The 20,018-nt window shown below is 38.1% G+C and overlaps 1 pseudogene; it reads left to right on the top strand.

The window, feature by feature from the left end:
- Positions 1 to 5,653: 5,653 nt before the first annotated feature.
- LOC149826585 (putative sugar phosphate/phosphate translocator At1g48230) lies at positions 5,654 to 18,587 on the top strand (annotated as a pseudogene).
- The last annotated feature ends 1,431 nt before the right edge of the window (positions 18,588 to 20,018 follow it).

The following is a 20,018-nucleotide window of genomic DNA, read 5'->3' as shown; positions in this document are numbered from 1 at the left end:
AACTATTTTCTGTGATAATACGAGTGCTATAAACCTATCTAAGAATCCTATTTTACACTCACGAACTAAGCACATTCAAATAAGATACCACTTCTTAAGAGAACAAGTCTTAAACAACATAATTAAATTAGAATTCATACCCACTAATCAACAGTTAGCAGACATATTCACTAAACCATTAAAACATGAAGACTTCACACGAATTAGAAGGGAACTAGGAATATGCAAACTAAGTGACTTATAATTACACTCAATATAATACTTCTTATAAGTCTTGTTTAAATCGTATTTTAAATTGCTTTCCTTCTTATCGTTTTTAGTTAGTCAAACTAAGTTTCCATATTCACGTATTCTTATAAGACACATTCTTTATGTCATTCAAACTTGTCATCTTTCAAGTACACATCCATTATAACTCCTTGTCCTATCTCCTTTCTCTCATATCCATAAGAACTAATTATATTAAAAGCCATCATAACAATGTTCACATCACTCTACTCCTTTATTATTTTTGTCCTTTTATAAAAACTTTTCTTACGATAAATGGTCCTACTTAGTTTATGAGAACTTATTACTCTTCATTAGTTAAAATCAAATGACTATTTAGTTCCTTTAAAAGATCTAGTTGCTATATTCTCATGTAAATTATTTTTTACTATATCATATGTTATATCATAGCCCTACAAACTCTCTATTATCATCTCTTTCATATACATATTAAGCCTCCATTCTTGTCAACTCTTGTTTTAACCTAACCTTGTCGAGTTTCTTTAAGAATATAAATAATAATTCATATCAATCATAACCTCATGTCTTTCATCAACCTTTTTTATTACTTCTTTATCCATCACAAAAATCCATATATGTCATCTCACCTCTCTCTATGACAACTCACATTTATTACTCTTCATTCATAAATCTTTCTCCTTCTTGTCTCATCGTCTCTCTCTTATTGTATATCTCTCTAAAATCAAGAACCTTTATTTATTCTATCTTTACTTTATGTCATATCTCAATCAAGTAAATGTTGTTCTTTATTTTCTTTCTCTCCTCTCTAGATATCCACATCATCTTTTTTATGTCTTTAACTCTCCACTCACGAATTTAGAATCCCTTCATATAGAATAACAAGTTGTTTGTCTTGTTAGGCCATTATTCTCAAAGCTCAATCATTTTGTTATTCAACATGACACCCCATACTCTATTAATGGGTTCTCTCACTAGTCGATAAACTCACCCATAGTAAAATCTATATATTTCAATAACTATGTCCACCTAAATCTAATATAATACACTATCCTCAAACATTGATTTGATTTGTCATTCACAAGTCTATTAACTTACTCCTCACGGATTTCCTTATTTGACTAAAATCTAAAAATTACTCACTTCCAATGTCATTCATTTCATATCAACAATTATTTTCTTCCTTCTATTTAACCAATTGGTTCATCTCTTACCATTCCATTCGATCTTTTCTATCCTTATACAAACTTTCTCTCGGTTCTAGCTCCTTTCTCTCCTAGTGCTTTATTTTCAAGACACTCGAAAATGGCTTCCTCCTCTACCAATGTGATCACCTCCGCCGATCTAAGGTATCCTGATTTGTTTCACACCTACAACTCACTCTGCTCTCGCTCGATTCATGAAGGAAAATTGATCAACTTTGACGACTTCATGTTCTTCGACTTAGACACCTATCTCCCCGAACTCAAACCTCTCATCGGATCTTCATCCTCAGCCGCCTATTATCCTGAACTAGTCTGACTGTTTTATACCAACTTTTCTTCTGATCATGAACAAACCTCAATCATCAGCAAAGTCCGAGGACAACTGATGATTTTCGATGCTTTCGACCTAGGTAGAATTCTAAATCTACCTTCCACCGGTACCGACCTCAACGCCATAGTACCAATCGACCGATCGGTACTTCGAAAAATACTTCTCTGCACCAACTGCTCCCAACTTCCGTGGCACATGAGGAATCTCCAACCTCACGCTCAGCTACTTGCCCAGATTCTTCTCCACAACATCTATCCCAAGCATCCCCGCCAGGGATTAGTTCCTCGAAAAATCTCTCTTCTTATCTACGCAATCCTTTCTTCTCTTCCGATAAATTGGTCATCCATTATTTTCGACCTCTTTATTCGTTATCAGAAATTTGAGCCTCTTCTTTTTGGGTGTTTTATAACTCCCATTCTCAAATACTTCCAAGTACCACTTCACAACGAAGTCATCCTCCGTCCCTCTCATGTCCTCGATGGTACCACCTTCAATCTAAGGTCCCTGCACATGCCCGGCTCTGATGAAGCAGATCCAATGTCCTCCTTCAATTACTTTTCTGCTATGATGGATATTGAGCAAACTCAGGATCGAATCCTTCGTAATCAAGCCCTGTTGCAGCAGACTCGCAAGCGGAATCGTGCCAACCGGACACCTTCACCTTCTCCACCTTCGAGATAGACTCATTTTTTATTTTGTCTGTAATAACTTTTAAATTACTTTTTGGTCTGTAATAACCTTTTTACTCTGATCCCTCCTTTTTGTCCATGACAAAGGGGGAGAAAACCTGTCTCCATTATTGGAGAAATATTCTCTCTTTAAACATTATTTCACCTTTTTATCATATTATTATTTCTATGCATAATGTCTTTTTGACAGGGGGAGCATATTTTGTCATCATAAAAAAGGGGGAGAATGTTGAGAAACTCGGTTTTGATGTCACATAATATGATACACTGTCTTATTTGATTTTGTATGATATGATAATATGTTCTCTTGAAATAATGTTATATTATGACTGAATATGTTTTGCCTTAAATCTAACGAGTATTTGATGCAAGGATATCTCACCCAATAAGGATGGAGACTTCCTGTTCAAGTACAACTATGTGCAATCATACTCCTTGAAGAAAAAGCTTGATGAGCCATGCTTTCCTAAAGTTCAAATGAAGATATCGGCTACCTCAAGATGAAGATTTTTTCTTCTTTAGAGTCATATGTAACAGAACCTTCAGGATCTTGCATTTTGCATATTACATACTCATTCATACATTCTATATCATAAAAGTATACGATAGTTTCAAAAAGCTTCTTTTTTGAAAACCAATAAGTGTACCTTCTTACAACTTTTTATGAAAAAGACTTTTTGTCATATAATAAGTGTACCTTCTTACAACCTTTTATGAAAAAGACTTTTTGTCATATAATCATTGTACCTTACACTATACACAAGACAACATGAAAAAAGGAATGTAGGAAAAAGACAAAAACATAACATCGACTACATGGAGAAAACAAATAAAATATGTTTTTAAAAAAAAAGACTTTAGTTATCTTCTTTAATGAAATGTTTTTTAATATAAGAAGAAGACAAAAACATAAAATCGACTATATAAGAAAAACAAATAAAATATGTTTTTGAAAAGACCTTAGTTATCTTCTCTAATGAAATGTTTCTTAAATACAAAAAGAAGACAAAAAACATAAATCGGCTACACATAAGAAAAACAAATAAAATATGGTTTTAAAAGGACTATAGTTACTTTTTCTCATAACCATAGAATGTCAACTTACTTGAAGTCATCATTCTCTTTACAAAGCATTAAATGCCTTCTGTAACAAATCCTTGTTAAATATCCTTCTCAAAGAATGTCGACCTTCTTTTTGGTCCTCATTCTCTCTGGAGACTTTGAAATACACAACATAAAGAAAACACTTGACATGACTATGTACAAATAAATATCTCAAAACACTCATAGTACTTACACTCATTTAAAGCAAAGAAGTACTAATGTACCTCAAATCATTAATTAGAATAAAGACAAAACTACAACCCAACGTTCAATGTACTATTGTAAGAAATAGACTTTTTACATAAAATATGTATTACCTAAAAACAAAATAACGACTAGTGTACCCTCTATTTTACTCTTATGGAAAAAGGCATTCTCGATCTTCTCTAAAAGATATTTTTGAAATGACATAACATTTCACATTTCAAAAAGTTACAATTCCAAAATGTAACGACTACTTTTTAAAGGCTATATAAACACACTCAAATAAACTATTCAAACAAGAGAAATGGAATAGACGTGTGAGCTTACAAAGAGAAAAATTTCTATTCGTGATTTGAAAAGAGAGCCTTGAAAAAGAAAGAGAAAAAGAAAAAGGAAGAAAAGAGAAAAAAGTCAAGTCCAGCTCTTTGACAAAGAGTATCCTCTGAGTGACAAACAGAACATTCTTAGAATCCTTCATTCGTGCATTCATATTATTCTGAAGGTTCTATAGGAAGTATTGTAACTCTGTTATTCACTGTATTCCTTCTTTGTTTAAAGAAGTAGACCTCTGTGAAAGAGGGTGTTGCCCTTCTCTGTTGAGAGAAGAAGACCTCTTGGGAAGAGGGTGTGCCCCTTCTCTGTTGAGAGAAGAAGACCTCTTGGGAAGAGGGTGTTGTACTATTTATCCGGTAACTCGGATGTTATAGTGGAATCTCAAGTGGTTTGCTTGGGGACTGGATGTAGGTCTGGATATTGACCGAACCAGTATAACTTCTGTGTTTTATGTGTTGTGCCTTATTGCTTAATTATTTTATTTTATCGATCATTATCATATTTCACTATTCACCCCCCTCTAGTGGAATTTCACAACCGTCTCTCCATAGCTATGGCAGCACTCGCTTTTTCTATATCGGGGTTTGACTCGTTTCTCACTTGGAGAGTCTATTCTCATCGAAGGATGCATCTACGCACTTCAATCCTGGTTCTTCCAACACGTTCCAGCCCGAGCGAATTCTTTCAGATATAATGACCAAGAACTTCTTTCAATGGCGCAGTACCGGTCCATGATTGACAGCATTCAAGAAGATGACATAGTTTGAGACTATTTTGATCAACAATTGTCTCCTCCCAGATATACATACGCTTATGTCAAGCTGTTCAAATTGTTGGGACCATTCTTCTGCACTTACTATCAGCCGGAGCGATGTGTTCAGCAGTTCTCCCAGAGGCAGCAGTACGTCGAAGCTCGACTACTATCAGAAGCTATGGCAGAATTCGATCTCACTTCCGCACAATGGTCCGGGGCATATCTTTCTGCCCGCTACAGCTGGGATTCCTTTGTTACTCTTAAATTCTTTCCTGGTCCTAAAGTGTCTGCCGACTATCATAAATGGTGGCAAATTGTTTGTCTTCCACCTCTCTGTCAAGATCAATAAAATCATATTTTTCTCATTTCAATAAAATTTTCTCTCTTTCTATCGTGGTTTGACGACCTCGCCTAGGTAACAAGGCACATTTTTCGTTGTTTATTTCTCTTTCAAAGAATGACAACACAATTGTCGTGATTCCTGCGATGACTCAATCCCTAGTAATGGGATATCTTTTCAAATTGTCTACCATATTTCCAGCAAATATTTCTTCCAAGAAAGAAACTCCTTCAAAATCTAATCAGGTCTTTGCCCTGCGGAGAGCATCCGCAACAATTGATGGTTTGGACAAGATCAGGAAGAAAAACAACATCACCTCAGTACTCCTCAGCCTCAGAAGGAGAAATGGATTCTCTCAGATCCGTCAGAAGTCAAGGTCAACAACCAGAAGACGATGGCATAGATCCGCAGATGTATGCTATGTTCCAGAAACTGATGAACAAAATGATGAGTGAACAGGTTAAGACCAGTTCAGAGAAGAATCCGTTTAGGCAGAAGTTCCACGGTCAAAAGGTTAAGAAATCAATAAAGACTTCCAAGAAGCAGGTTCAGCGAGAGAAAATTTCAGATGAAACAGAATCAGCAGAAGACACCGATGAAGAATATGAGGTGCCTCCAACGTTTCAGAAATATGATTGGGAACAAAGGGGGAGCCGCAAACTAAAAAGTCTGATCGCAGAAGATCCCCTGCAAGCACAATTCAGGGAAATTGCTAGAGTTGTTGAAGATTTGCAAGCCCGCGACAAGGGCAAGAAAGTTTTCACTAGCGAAGACTTCTATGATGGCCTAGAAGGGGATGAAAATCTGAAGAATTTACCCCGCAAGTTCATCAAGTTCGACGGTTCTGGCGACCCGAAAGCTCATCTTGCCACGTTTTTCGCAGAGTGCTCAAGATTCAAGAGAGACAACAAAGCACTATTTCTATGTTTTCCCCAAAGCTTGGAAGGAGTTGCAGCTAAATGGTATGTCGAGCATATCAATCCTATCGAGCTCAAGGAGTTCGATAAAGTTGTGAATTTATTTATTGAACGCTTCATGTTCAACACAGAAGCACTCCCAACATTAAGACATCTCTGCAATGTAAGGCAGAATGAAAATGAAAAGGCACGGGATTTCATTCATAGATGGAGATCAGCCTGCAACAAAATGAGGGATCCTATATCAGAAAGACATGCTTTATCGTTGATCCTTAACAATTTTTCGCAACCTCTGAGAGGATTAATCTCCACCGCACCATCCAGAACTTTCATTGAGTTGACTAAACGAGCCGAATGACTCGAGCTAAGTGTGGAGAATGGAGTCTATGAAGGCTTCACATTTCCCAAAAATAACTCCCAAGGTGAACAGAAGAAGAAAACTCACTTTACCTACTCTGCCAACAACAACAGCAACAACAGTCATTACAAAGGGCAAAAGAAGGATTACTGCTACAACATAGACAATTCAAATAACAAAAGTGATCAGAAAGGGAAGCCTGCTCCTCAATACAGCAAGCCCCTCCAGCAAGATCAGGGGCCAAAACTACGCGAAAAGACCAAACATGAAGGATGGGGCTACGACAGAAAATTCACTCCTCTCGACCAATCACTCGAAGATGTGCTCGAGTACATGCTGTCGAAGGAAATGATCAAGTTGCCAAGACTGGCCGATCCCCCTGTGTCTATGGGGAAATGGAAAGACCAATTCTGCAAGTTCCACAGAACAGTGGGACATAACACTAAGAACTGTTTTGTTCTCAAGAATATTGTACAAGATTACATTGACAAGAATCTTTTGGTGGAAGGTGATGAAGAAGAAAAAATGGACATTCTTAATCAGCCATTTCCTCTGCGCACCACAGCAGTGATATCTGAACAACCATTTCTACCTCAAGAACACATCAAGCTGTGTTCCCTTTTAGATCTCCAAGTTCAGCATCAGGTGTTAGTGCTACGACAAGCAGCACCAACCACTAAGAAGATGAACATAATTTCAGCATTCGACAAGCTAAAAGTATCTGAGGAACCTATAAAGTCAATCCCCGAAGAAATTAAAAGGAATTCCTGAATTCCTTAATCAGTTCATTAAGCCCATGCCGGAAAAGGAAACTCAAAAGCCACTGACCGCTTTGTCCAATGTTTCAATTTTGGACTTAGCCAAGAGTTCTTGCAAGCATCAACAAGTACTGAACGATTTGCTTAGAAAAACTAAAGTCAAATCCAGTATCACGCCTGAAGACATGGCTCAAATTGTGAATTCAGCCATGACAAATGCACCAATCACCTTCTTGGATGAGGACCTTCCAAAACCTCACTCCTTTCATAATAATGCTATGTACATCATCGTTCGAGTAAGAGGGATGACAGTACCCCATGTACTGGTTGGAGCCTCAACATATGTCCTAAAATGACCGCGAAGGCACTAGGCATCAAGGAAGAAGAGTACATTCCAGATCCTGTCACTATATATGGATTTGACAATCATGGTCAAACGGCTAAAGGAAAGATATTTCTGGAAGTGTTTATCAATTACTCAGTGCATTCAGTGCTCTTTCATGTGGTCAATGTGCCACCCACCTACAATCTGCTGCTCGGAAGGACGTAGATTTATAATGCAAATGCAATACCTTCCACCCTTCATCAATGCGTAAAATGGTCCAAAGGTGGAATGATCACAACTCTACTGGAAGAAGACCCAGAAGAAAGGCTCCCGCAGCCCATGATCCCTCGACCGATATTCACAACAGATATCCCTAGCATTAGGGAAAGTGAAGAAATCAGTCTCAGAGAAAGTCTAGAAATACTCCAGACATCAAAGTCATCTCTGCACACTGTAGCCATGACTCGATGGAGAGGTCCTAAATTCTATAAGATTGGAGGTCGGATCAACTACATCACTCTCAAAGATCATCCGTTGTTTCCACAGTTCATGAAAGCAAGAAAGGGATTTGATTTACTTCTAAAGCATGGTTATCAACCCTTCAAAGGACTGGGTAAAAACGAAGACGGTTGCATCGAACCAATGATTCAAAAGCACCGTCCCCATAGAGCAGGACTAGGATTCTCCAACGAAGGCTCACAAGAGAAGACTTTTTTTGTTAAGGGAGCACATTGAGAACCATTTGTTATTTCCTTTCTATTCTTTTCAAAATAAATGTCTCATTCTATCAATATCTGTGATCAATTCAAAGTCAATAAAATTTCAAGTTTCTTTGTCTATCTGGATGCCATCTATTTCCCTTCTCTATCTCCTCATTTTATGCATGATTCTTTTCAAACACTATTTGTATTATGATGGGCAATTTTTCCTGAATCAAATTTCTTATCTAAAATTTCAGAATGTCTTCCCGAGCAATCAAGAAGCTCATTATCAATCCAAAGGCTTTTCAGAAATTGACTGCAATTCACCGAGTCAAAGCGAGCACCGAAGATGGCAAGGTTGTAAAGCAGTCAGATGATTATGCAGAATTTGATCAATCTCTTTAAGAATTGTCAGAATTTTCCTCAGCTTAGAAGCAGGATGAACCATCAGTTATAGTCCAAGACCCGACTGAAGATGTCAATATCAGTTCAGAGGACAGTCCCAAGATTCTAAAGATCAGTACCAGTCTAAGTCCGGAAGAGAAGGAGAGGCTCACTAATTTTCTCAAGCAACATGAAGAAGTGTTTGCATGGACATATGAAGATATGCCGGGCTTAGACTCCAAATTGGTCGAACACCGTCTTGTTTTAAAGCCAGATGCTAAGCCAGTTAAGCAAAAATTGAGGAAAATGAATCCCAGAATAGAACAACAAGTCAAAGAAGGACTCGATGACTTACTCAAAGCAGGATTCATCCGAACTATTGACTACCCAGATTGGTTAGCCAATATTGTCGTTGTTTCAAAGAAAAATGGCAAAGTGAGGATTTGCATAGACTTCAGAGACCTCAATAAAGCAACTTCGAAAGATGATTATCCACTTCCAAGCATTGATCTTCTAGTCGAAAGCACAATAGGACATGCCATGTTCTCTTTTATGGACGGATATTCCGGCTATAACCAGATTAAGTTGGCCGCCCATGACCAATCAAAAACTTCCTTCACTACGCCTTGGGGCACCTTTTGTTATACAATCATGACATTTGGACTCAAAAATGCTGGAGCAACATATCAACGTGCGATGACCGTCATCTTTCATGATCAGATGCGCAAAATCATGGATGCGCATGTTCATGATATCCTCGTGAAATCCAAAGAGGAAGATGATCACATCGAAGCTCTTGATCAAGTGTTTAAACAGCTCATTCTTTATAAGTTAAGACTTAACCCCCAAAAGTGTGTTTTTGGAGTCGAATCAGGCAAACTGTTAGGTTTTCTGGTCAGCAAAAAGGGAATTGAAGTTGACCCAGCCAAAGTAAAGGCTATCATTGATATGCCACCCTCAACAAATCTCAAAGAATTGTGTAGCCTTCAGGGACGTATGCAATCAATTCGACAATTTATTTCCAACTTGGCAATGAGATGTGAGCCTTTCAATCACTTGCTCAGAAAATGAGTGAAGTTTGAATGGGGACCAGAATGTCAGCAATCGTTCGATCGGATGAAGAAGTATCTTCTCAATCCTCCTGTCCTGAAGCCGCCAAAATTGGGAAAACCCCTTTTGTTGTACATATCAGTTAATCAAGTCGCATGCGGCGGATTCTTGGCACAATACAAAGAAGGCAACTTGATAGAGCACATTATTTATTATGTGAGTAAGACTTTCATAGACTATGAAAAGAAATACTCTCAAATAGAGAAGACCTGCCTAGCCTTGGTATGGATGTGTCAGAAGCTAAGACACTACCTACTGGCGTCTGAAGTCAAAATTTTGTCTAAACTCAATCCTCTCAAGTACATTTTAGAGCAACCTTTTCTCAGTGGATGAGTCGCCAAATGGCAAGTCTTGCTAATGCAATATGACTTGGAATATGTCTCCCAGCACTCAATCAAAGGACAAGCAATTGCAGATCAATTGGCAGATTTTCCTTTGGCAGAAGAAGTAAAAGCCGAAGATGACTTCCCTGATGAGCAAATATGCAATATCCAATCTGGAATTTATTTTTCGATGGTTCCAAGAATATGGCTGGAATAGGCATTGGGATCTTATTAATCACTCCTGAGAAGGAGATGATTCCATTTTCTCTCAAGTTAGATTTTCAATGCACCCACAATATGGCTGAGTACGATGCCCTGATACAAGGTCTAAAGATTCTACTAGACTTCAATGTCAAGAGAGTACAGGCTTACGATGACTCATTACTCGTCGTCAATCAAGTCCAAGCCGAATGGCAAGTCAAGGATCAAAAGTTATTTCCTTATCAGAAAATTGTCTCAGCTCTTGTCAGCAAGTTTGAAGAATTTCAGCTCTTCCATATCAAGAGAGATTTTAATCAAGTAGCTGATAGCCTAGCCAGCCTAGGCTCCATTATGGCATTCAAGAACAGAGAATCTTGTCGCTCTTTTGAAATTGGCAGACTTGACCAACCTGCCTTCCTTCTAACAGAACAAGTAAACCAAGTTGAACAAAAGAAGAAGCCTTGGTATTACAATATCAAAACTTTCATAGAAACCAGTGAATTTCCTCCAGAACTCTCAAAGAAAGAGCAGCGAGCAATTCAGCGCATGTCTACCCGATATTTCATTCTGGCCAATGTCCTTCATCGTCGTGGATTCAATTCAGAATATTCCAGATGCTTAGACGAAGATGAAGCCGAAGAAGTCGTACGAGAAGCACACAAAGGCATCTGTGGTGGCCACATCGGCTACCAAACCCTTGTCAAGCAGATCATCAAAGCAAGTTACTATTGGAAGACTATGCAGCAAGACTGTTACCATTTTGTGAAGAAGTGTGTTCAATACTAGATACATGCACCCTGTATTCATGCTCCAGCAACATATCTGCAATCTGTTGTCTCTCCATAGCCGTTCTCTATGTGGGCCTTTGACGTCGTAGGTCCCATCACTCCCTCTGCTTCAAATGGCCATAAATACTTCCTTGCCGCAACAAAATATTTCACCAAATGGGCAGAAGCGATCACCCTCCGCACAGTAGAAGGCCGACACGTGGTCTCTTTTATTCACAAGAGCATCCTTTGCCGTTTCGGCATCCCACACGACATCGTGTCAGATAATGACAGTCACTTCAAGAACGAAAGAATGAAGACATTTTGCTCAAAGTTCAAAATTCATCATCATTTCTCCACTCCATATTATCCTCAAGGGAATGGTCAGGCAGAAGCTACCAACAAGATATTAATTCGTATCTTGGAGCGAACTATGGAAACAGGTCATGACTGACATGAGAAGATCCACGATGCAATATGGGCCTACCGGACTACCATTCACACTCCAAAAAATGCTACTCCATCAGAGCTGGTCTACGGAACAGAAGTAGTATTACCTCTGCATGTTCAGAAGCCCGCTTTTAAATTTGCATCACTCCTACAATTACCTCTTGATCAATACCAATAGCAGCAACTGGTACATCTAGACTTGCTCGACGAGAGATGACTAAAAGCAGCAGAGCATGCTCAATCCTATCGCCAGAGAATAGCTAGAAAATATGCGAAATCTGTCATCGAAAGGAGATTCAAAGTCAATGATTTAGTACTTCGATCTACGGCCTAGCTCAAGCACCATCTCGACGGGAAATGGTCGCCAAATTGGGAAGGTCCCTATGTCGTCAAAGAAGCATTACCCCACAACTCGTATCAGCTCATCAATGCCGATGGGGTAGAATTACCAGATCCCATTAATGCTCGACACTTGAAAAAGTTCTATACTTAAAGCATCTATTATACCCTTGTAATCTTCCTATTTTCTTCAATAAGGATCAAACTTTCTTTTCCCAGTTACACTGGGGCATTTAAAAAAAAAAAATTGGTTCTGTATGCAGGCAAGATAAACAAATTCCCCATTTTACACACTTATACATTCATGTGCATCAATTTGCATTCAACTGCATTAATATTAATTTGGTCAGTATTGGGATTTCAACAAACAGTCCCATCACAATTCCTAATTGTTATTCAAAATTGAAAGACAATCACCAACACTGAACCAAAATCCAGTGCTTGAACTGGTATTATTTCAAAAAATCTAGTGCTCGAACTGGTATTATTTCAAAATCCAGTGCTCGAACTGGTATATTTTCAAAAATCCAGTGCTCAAACTGGTACATTTTTAAAATCCAGTGCTCGAACTGGTACATTTTCAAAATCCAACTTTCAAGTTGGTTTATATTTTTCCTTTGAAGATCCGAGTTTTGACTCTGGTTTTCTCTTAAAATTATTTTTTCTTTTGAAGATCCGAGTTCCGACTCGGGCTTTTCTTCAAATTATTTTTCCTTTAAAGATCCGAGTTCCGACTCTGGTTTTTCTTTAAATTATTTTTCCTTTGAAGATCCTAGTTCCAACTCAGGTCCTTTTCTCAAATTATCCTTTGTTGATCTGAGTTCTGACTCATAATCTCTTTACTTTATTCGAGCTCTGACTCGAGCTCTTCATTCTCCTCTGTTGATCCGAGTTTCGACTCGTGATCTCTTTACCTTATTCAAGCTCTGACTCGAGCCATTTATTCTCCTAAGGTGATTCAAGTCATTTTGATCCTCAGGGTCAGTCAATTTCTCAAATTTGACCTTTTGCCCACCAATTTCTAATTTAAATCTTCGGATCATTCAAATTTTCAATTTCGACCGTCAGGTCATCCAATTTCCAATTTCGACCTACGGGTCACTCAAGTTCCAATTTTGACCTTCAGGTAATTCAATTTCCAATTTCGACCTTCGGGTCATTCAATTCTCAATTTTGACCTTCGGGTCACACAACTTCGACCTTTGGGTCAATCAATTCTCAATGTCGACCGTTACGTCATCCAACTTCAAACCTTCGGGTTACCAATTCTATCTCAATCATTTTCGACCTGCGGGTCACCTTTGCCAATCATGGTCGTATTCATTCCGTCTATTGGCTCAATATCCAAATTTCAATCATTTTCTCTTGCGAGAGACCCTTTTAGGGAGAGTTCGAGGGAGCTCGTTCTTTTCGCTTGCTATCCAATTCGTTCACCTAGCCCCTTTTCAGAGATAGTTTGAAGGGACTCGCATCTTCGTGAACCGTTTGCAAAACAATTTGCAATTTCACACAAGGAACCCTTTTAAAAGGGAGAGGCTCGACGGAGACTCATTTTTCTTGTGCCCCCCCAATTTTCATACTAGGCCATTTTCGTCATGGAGGACCCTCTTTATAGGGAGAGTGTGATGGACTCGTTCCTTTCATGACCCAATTTTTCGACCTCACTATTATCGGCACCCTTTCCATAAGAGAAGCCTAATATTAGGGAGCTTTGACGAAAGCTTAATTTCTCTTCAAAAGTTCGTTTTGCAAACACCTCCTCTTCAGGGAAGAGAGGAGTAATTTCCATTTCCTATTCAGGTAAGGGCTAAGCCTGAGTCTTCTCCTTTGGGGAAAGGAGAGGATAATTTTCGTCACGAACGCGTTAAGTCGGACTTCAAATGCTCTTTTTCACCAAGGATTTCAATAACATTTTGTCAATTTGTCAATCAATTACTTGTTGATTTCAGAATTTTTATTGCACAAATCTTTACCTCCAGCATTACTTTCAAAAGAGTGAAACTTTCGCGAAGAGAGATTCCAAAATCCAAATTCTTTCCATTGGTCAACCAAAAGGATGAAGGATAAATCCTCGATATGGTCGGCAAAGAAAATTCAATGTTATTACAAAGTCATAAATGATGGATATTGATCGCAGTTATGACACATCTCTAAAGACCATTCTTGTAAAAATGAGGCAATGGAAATATCCTGAGCGCTAGAAAAAGAGAGAATTCACCCAAACCCTGTCTCCTCAAAATCACCTAAGTTGCAATTAAATATCTACAAAAGGGATCTCTCAATTTTCGTCAAGATGAAGGCAAATTATGCGAGTTAGATCGCCGAGGCCAAAGAAGATTTGGATTATCTCCAAGATGACGGAGTTTGTGACGGATCCTTCCAAGGAAAGTCCAAAGCACTGTCGAGATGAAGGCAGATGTGATGAACCTCCTGACAATCCCTAAAAGATATTTAATTTCTGCTATCATCCAAAGATCTCCGACCCATGAGCCAATATCATCAACATAATCCCTGAGGCAAAGAAGAATTGAAACATCTCCAAGTTGAAGGAGTTTGTGATGTACCCTTCCAAAAAGAGAGCAAGAGAGGAAAAAGAAAAAGAGAAAAAGTCAGGACATCTCCAAAATGAAGGATGATGTAATAAACTAACTCGAAGCCCAAGAAAGCCCAAAAGAGTGCAAAAAGATTATCATGATAAAAGGTCCCAGGATATCAAGCTGCCAAATCTATCAAGAATCTTCTTTAAAATTGTGAAATTCTATTATCAATATTCTTTCATCAATTGCTTTCGTAATATTAGATTCTCTCTTTCCTGTTCATATCAAGGAAATTGATAGCTTCCTTGAAGAAGGTCAATCACAAGTAATTTGGATTCCAAAATCTTGATTCTACGAAGTCAATCTCGTTTGGAGGTAATACTTCATGTAGAAAAGAAGGAATATTTTTGCAACAATGTGTACCATTTTCAAATACTTTGAATCAACAACAAAATTCTCAATATTTTGACAATATTTTCTAGCTATCCTGACGTGAAGTGAGAGCTTGATGTCCGTTTTTTATACAACCTGACACCATTTTCAATCCCTCTTTAGGATTTGATCACGGGAGTTTTCAAGATTCCTTCCTTTCTTTTTATAATCTGAGCGCCTGGGCTCTCAGATTCACACACTTCCCTGTGTCCCCACTGTCCAACCACAGACAGTCCAATTTCGGTTCGAGGTCGAACCACCAATCATTTTATCGCAAAAGGCAATTTCAAAAGCTATTTAGTCTCAACAATGAGACGCTCAAGATCAATCCCTTTTCAAGCTTTAGGGACCCCATTTTCCTTCCTTTTGCAAAACCCTTGTCAGATTTATTGTGCAAAATTCGAAGGTTCCATCATGGTCTCCTCCTTCGAGGATTCCATTCATTTTCTCCCCGATCAGGTTAAGGGGACAAACCTGAGCCTCCTTTTATGAGGTATTTCATTTTCCGCCCAATCAGGATAAGGGTACAAACCTGAGCCTCCTTTGATGAGGTATTTCATTTTCTGCCCAATCAGGATAAGGGTACAAACCTGAGTCTTATTTGATGAGGTATTTCATTTTCCGCCCAATCAGGATAAGGGTACAAACATGAGCCTTATTTGATGAGGTATTTCATTTTCTGCCCAATCAGGTTAAGGGTACAAACCTGAGTCTCATTTCGATGAGATATTCCATTCCCCAACCAGGCCGAAGGATCAAACCTGAGCCTTTTCCCATGCAAAGCATTTTCTGTCCCATCCAGGTTAAGGGAAAAAACCTGAACTCTACTGCCACAGAGCGAATCTTCCCTCTTCATTACCTATTCCATATCTACCATCTTCATAAGGCTAATATCTCTATACCCGGTCAGATCGTTCTAACTAGGGCATTTTTTTTATTAGCCCAAATTTGGTGTGTTTTCTTTGCCACTAAGCTCGGCCACAAACTGGCTTAGTAGCAAAGAGGGGCATCTGTAAACACCCCAAATTTTCACTCACCTTTCTGATATCTCCACCAATCATCATATTTCGGTTCTCTGAAATCACTGGAGGGCAAAATGGTCATTCTCTGAGATTAGACCTTGCAGAAAATCCAAAACTCACTCTCAATGCTCCAAATTTCTCTATTTTATCTTCAAACTGCAAATTTTCAAAATCCTATTCTTGACAAGAAGCTAGAATTTCCAATTCCTGATTCAGAGTGGCATTTCATGAGACATGTCTTTGCATGTCATCGCATGAGCATTTCGTATCACTTCACTGCACAGCATGTCATTTCGAGATCTAGAACTCCGGATTTTCAAAATTATCAATCCAGATTCGAGTTTTAAATATTTCAAAATTGATTTTAAAGCCCTGGGCTTTTCAAAATTGTCAGTTCCTCTCATCTTAACCCCCAGGACTCCGAATTACAAAAGTTTTCTCAGGAAAACGATCTGGATAGTTTTGATATTGATTTTAAAATTTCCTCAGTTGGAAAGAAGGGGACACAACCTTAAATATAGAAGATTTTACTTCAAACTTTTGCAAAAGGACTCTCAGTTTCTTTACAAAATCTCTGCATTTTTTTTTTATATTTTGCCCTGAAGGACCACTTTCCTTCTAAAATTTTGAAATCAAACCAATTTTTACTTCGTATTTTCTAAACTAGCCTACTATTATAAAAATCCCAAAAAGAATTTATTGTGCTTTTACTTCAAATAAAATGATGTGGGACCCACCCTGAAGTGGCGTCACACTCAAATTCTCAAGTATTTCTCTTATTTTCAAACAGTGCCACCAATTTATAAAACCCTCTCTTTAATTTTCAGTTTTATTTATTTAAATAGAATAATCAGTGGGCCCACACATAGGTGGTTCCTTACTAGAGCTTCCCATAAAGAAAAACAAATAAATATTTTTATTTCAAAAAGTTTTCTTAAACCGGCTGAGGTGGCACCACCTTAAAAAAAAAGAAAAGAAGAAAACATAACCCGTTTTACCCGGTTCTTCTTTTTTTTAACCCCCAAACGGCGCCACCGTGAAACTCTCATTTTACCTAAGCTTTGAACTCAAAAATCTTCCTTCAGAAAAGAACGCCGTCCTCTTCTCAAAGATTGGCGAGTTTCAAAATTTTTCAAAAATTTGTTTGAAGATTTTCAAATGCTTTCAAAATTCGGTTTAGAAAATTTCAAAAGAGCCGATTTTTTTTGTAAAACCTCCTGATAATCTTTAAAAAGGGAAGGACGTTGGGAGCCAAAAGGGGGGATCCCGATTTGGAACATCCGGCTTATCCCATCTCTTAAACCCCCTTTCTTCTTCCCCAATCTATCTTTCTTCCTCTCTGCATTACGATTGTTATCCCTCTGTCTTTTCATTGCCATTCAAGAAACGAACTTCCAACGGTTGGCATCCAGGAGCTTCAATCCGCACGATCAGGTGAGAAGATGTTTCTCATTTCTGCCATCTCGTTTATTTGATATTCATTGTCATGGCGTAACAGTGTTACATGAGCATTCCATTATCTGTGATTTCTGGTATTATATATCATGCCATGTCTTGCAAATCCATTGCATTAATCAATGTGTTTTGCATCTTTAGTTGCTTCTTGTATTGATAATCGAGGAGCCCTGGCGATGACTCCATCGATCTCTCTGAATACTATGTTTTGACCAAACTATCACTCTTAGTACCATGGCCAAATCTTTTCTTGAAGGCTCTGCATCATAAGTCTTGAAAAACAATATTTGATCTTGCTCATCATTTTTTTTCATCCTGTTTGTGACGTCTCGCATGGTATGCCATTAACTTCATCCATGCAGTTGAACATTCCTTCAGGAAGTAAACGATTTCTTTGGAATAAAATCTCATTTGGTCTTCTGTTTGTATACAACATCCTATTTGAAATAATTTTTTTAGTGATTACACATTTCCTCTATTAGGCGTTGGTATTGTCCAATTCCCTTTTCCTTTCACTGTTTTCTGCATATTTATCTAAAATTTTGATTAGATGGCTGCATCCAAGCGATGTCCAGGCGGACTTATCGTACAGGGAATAATGCCCTTAACTTAGGCACAACAATTTAAATCTTCTTCTTTTACTTTCAGTTTTTTGTGTTTCATCAATTTTCTGTATTTTATTTTTTTTACTTCATTATATCATTTCTGTTATCTAGTGCATCGGCGTGTCTATAGCATATGTTATATTCCTCTCTGCATATCCTTTGCATCAAGTATGTGGTTTGGTAATACTGCTCGTCAGTAGATTTCAGTGGCGTTTATACCAATGCTTAAAATCCTTATGTTAGTAGCTACTTTCTTAATAGCCGTTACATATGACACCGACAAATTAAGTGTATCAGGTAATGGGTATGTTTGCAGGAACTCTTAAGCTTGTCTTGATTCAAGTCCTCCTACAAATAAAGGGCTTGACATTGAATCTTATCATCAGTTTGTATTACATAGCACCCTACCTTGGTCTTTGTTGAGGAAGCCTGAAATGGGAACTTCACAAATCCAGTTCAACTTCTGGAATTTTTTTTTTGTGTTGTCTGTGCATTAGCACTGAATTTCTCAATATTTTGGGTAATAGGAAAACTGGAGTTGTTGCCATCTTGTTGCTGGTATTTGCAGGATTGAATATTGATGGTTCTCTCAACCGTCATTTTTCCAATTACTGCCTTGAGCATTGAGGGCTATGTCATCACATGTTATTTCATTCACTCCACAGACAATATCCACTGTATATTAGCTTGTACATAGATGGTCTATTGCTTTAATCCATCAGCAACACTTGAGCCTATTACATTTAGGTAACACATGTAGTATTTACCCTGCATTCATTTTCCAAATCAGCTTGTTGATCCGTCCACCATGATCCCTCATGATCTCTTTTTTTTATTTTATCACTTGTCCTGTTTCCTGTAATATCATTCTAAGATCTGTTTATCTCCTTGCACATCACTAGAAGCATGACCCATTCCTATACAATATATTTATGGGCATCCCCTTTTGTCGTTAATAGCATTTCTTCCTTAAAAACCTGTGTCAATGGTAGCTTTTGCTCAACTGTATCTATATTTTATTTCTATCCCCTGCTGTGTTACCACCCTCTCACACTCACATTACATGGCATCTTCCTCATCAGCCTACCACCATATAGTCTCATATGCCTATTGTCTAGTAGATTGCCCTTTTCATGTATATGTCGGCATCCCATCATAGACCATCAAATTTTGTTAGGTGTTAGTACATCCCTTAGCCTGTATGCATTATTTTTGCCATTTATTGCTAGCATTACATGATAACATCATCACCTTTACATTGCTCTTGCGTATTCAGTATTCATAGTGTATTTGCTCCTGTTAATTCACATTGCTTCTTACTATCATCTTTTCAAGCTTGTTCAAAATTTCATATTCTTATTGGAACCCTCTCATGTAATCTATCAGTCCATCAAATAATTACCTTTGTGCAGCCCAGCATATTTACTGAAATCACATGAGGGCAGTTGCAGAGTTATGTTTTTAATCTATTAATTTGTTGTAAACTATAAGACTGCTATATACATTGGCTGGCTGTCATTAAAGAGCAGTTTATGGGTTTACTGGGATGATTCAAGGTGTGTTCAAAAGTCTGTATGACGATTTGGGTTTTTAGAGTTCACCAGTGTTAAAGGTGATTGATCTTGCGTTACTAGGCGATGGCACATCTGATTTCTCTGATATGGTTTTCGGAGTTCATTAGTGCTGAAAGTGGTTGAACTTGAACTGGTAGGCAATGGTGCAGCTGATATATATCTTACTGTTTATTCAAACGCATAATTGAAGCTTACCTTCTGCTGATGGTGGTGTCCACCTGCTGGTGTAGAGTGAGGAGGGATGGCCACGTTTTTCTCAGTATTGTTTTCTTTTTGTTGCCTGTCTGACGCCTACTGACTTTGCATGGTTCAGAAGTTGCTTCTAGGATATATTCACAATGCAAGGATGCTGGGGTGATTCAAAACTGTGCGGGCAAAATATCCGTCTCAGATGCCTCTGGTCACAGACCCTATTTTTTAGCCTGTTAATTTGAACATTTTACATTTGATCTGAGCTTGTCCCCAACAACGAAGTTAAGGAACAAAATATATATATATAGGCATGTATATATATATATACTTTCCTTCACAATTGCATGATCCTTTTATCACTT

This window comes from Nuphar pumila, chromosome 10 (assembly GCF_984573655.1).
Source record: "Nuphar pumila chromosome 10, dmNupPumi1.hap1.1, whole genome shotgun sequence".
Lineage (NCBI taxonomy): Eukaryota > Viridiplantae > Streptophyta > Magnoliopsida > Nymphaeales > Nymphaeaceae > Nuphar > Nuphar pumila.
Note: the sequence above shows the minus strand (reverse complement) of the source record. Positions and strands in the feature narration are given on the sequence as shown.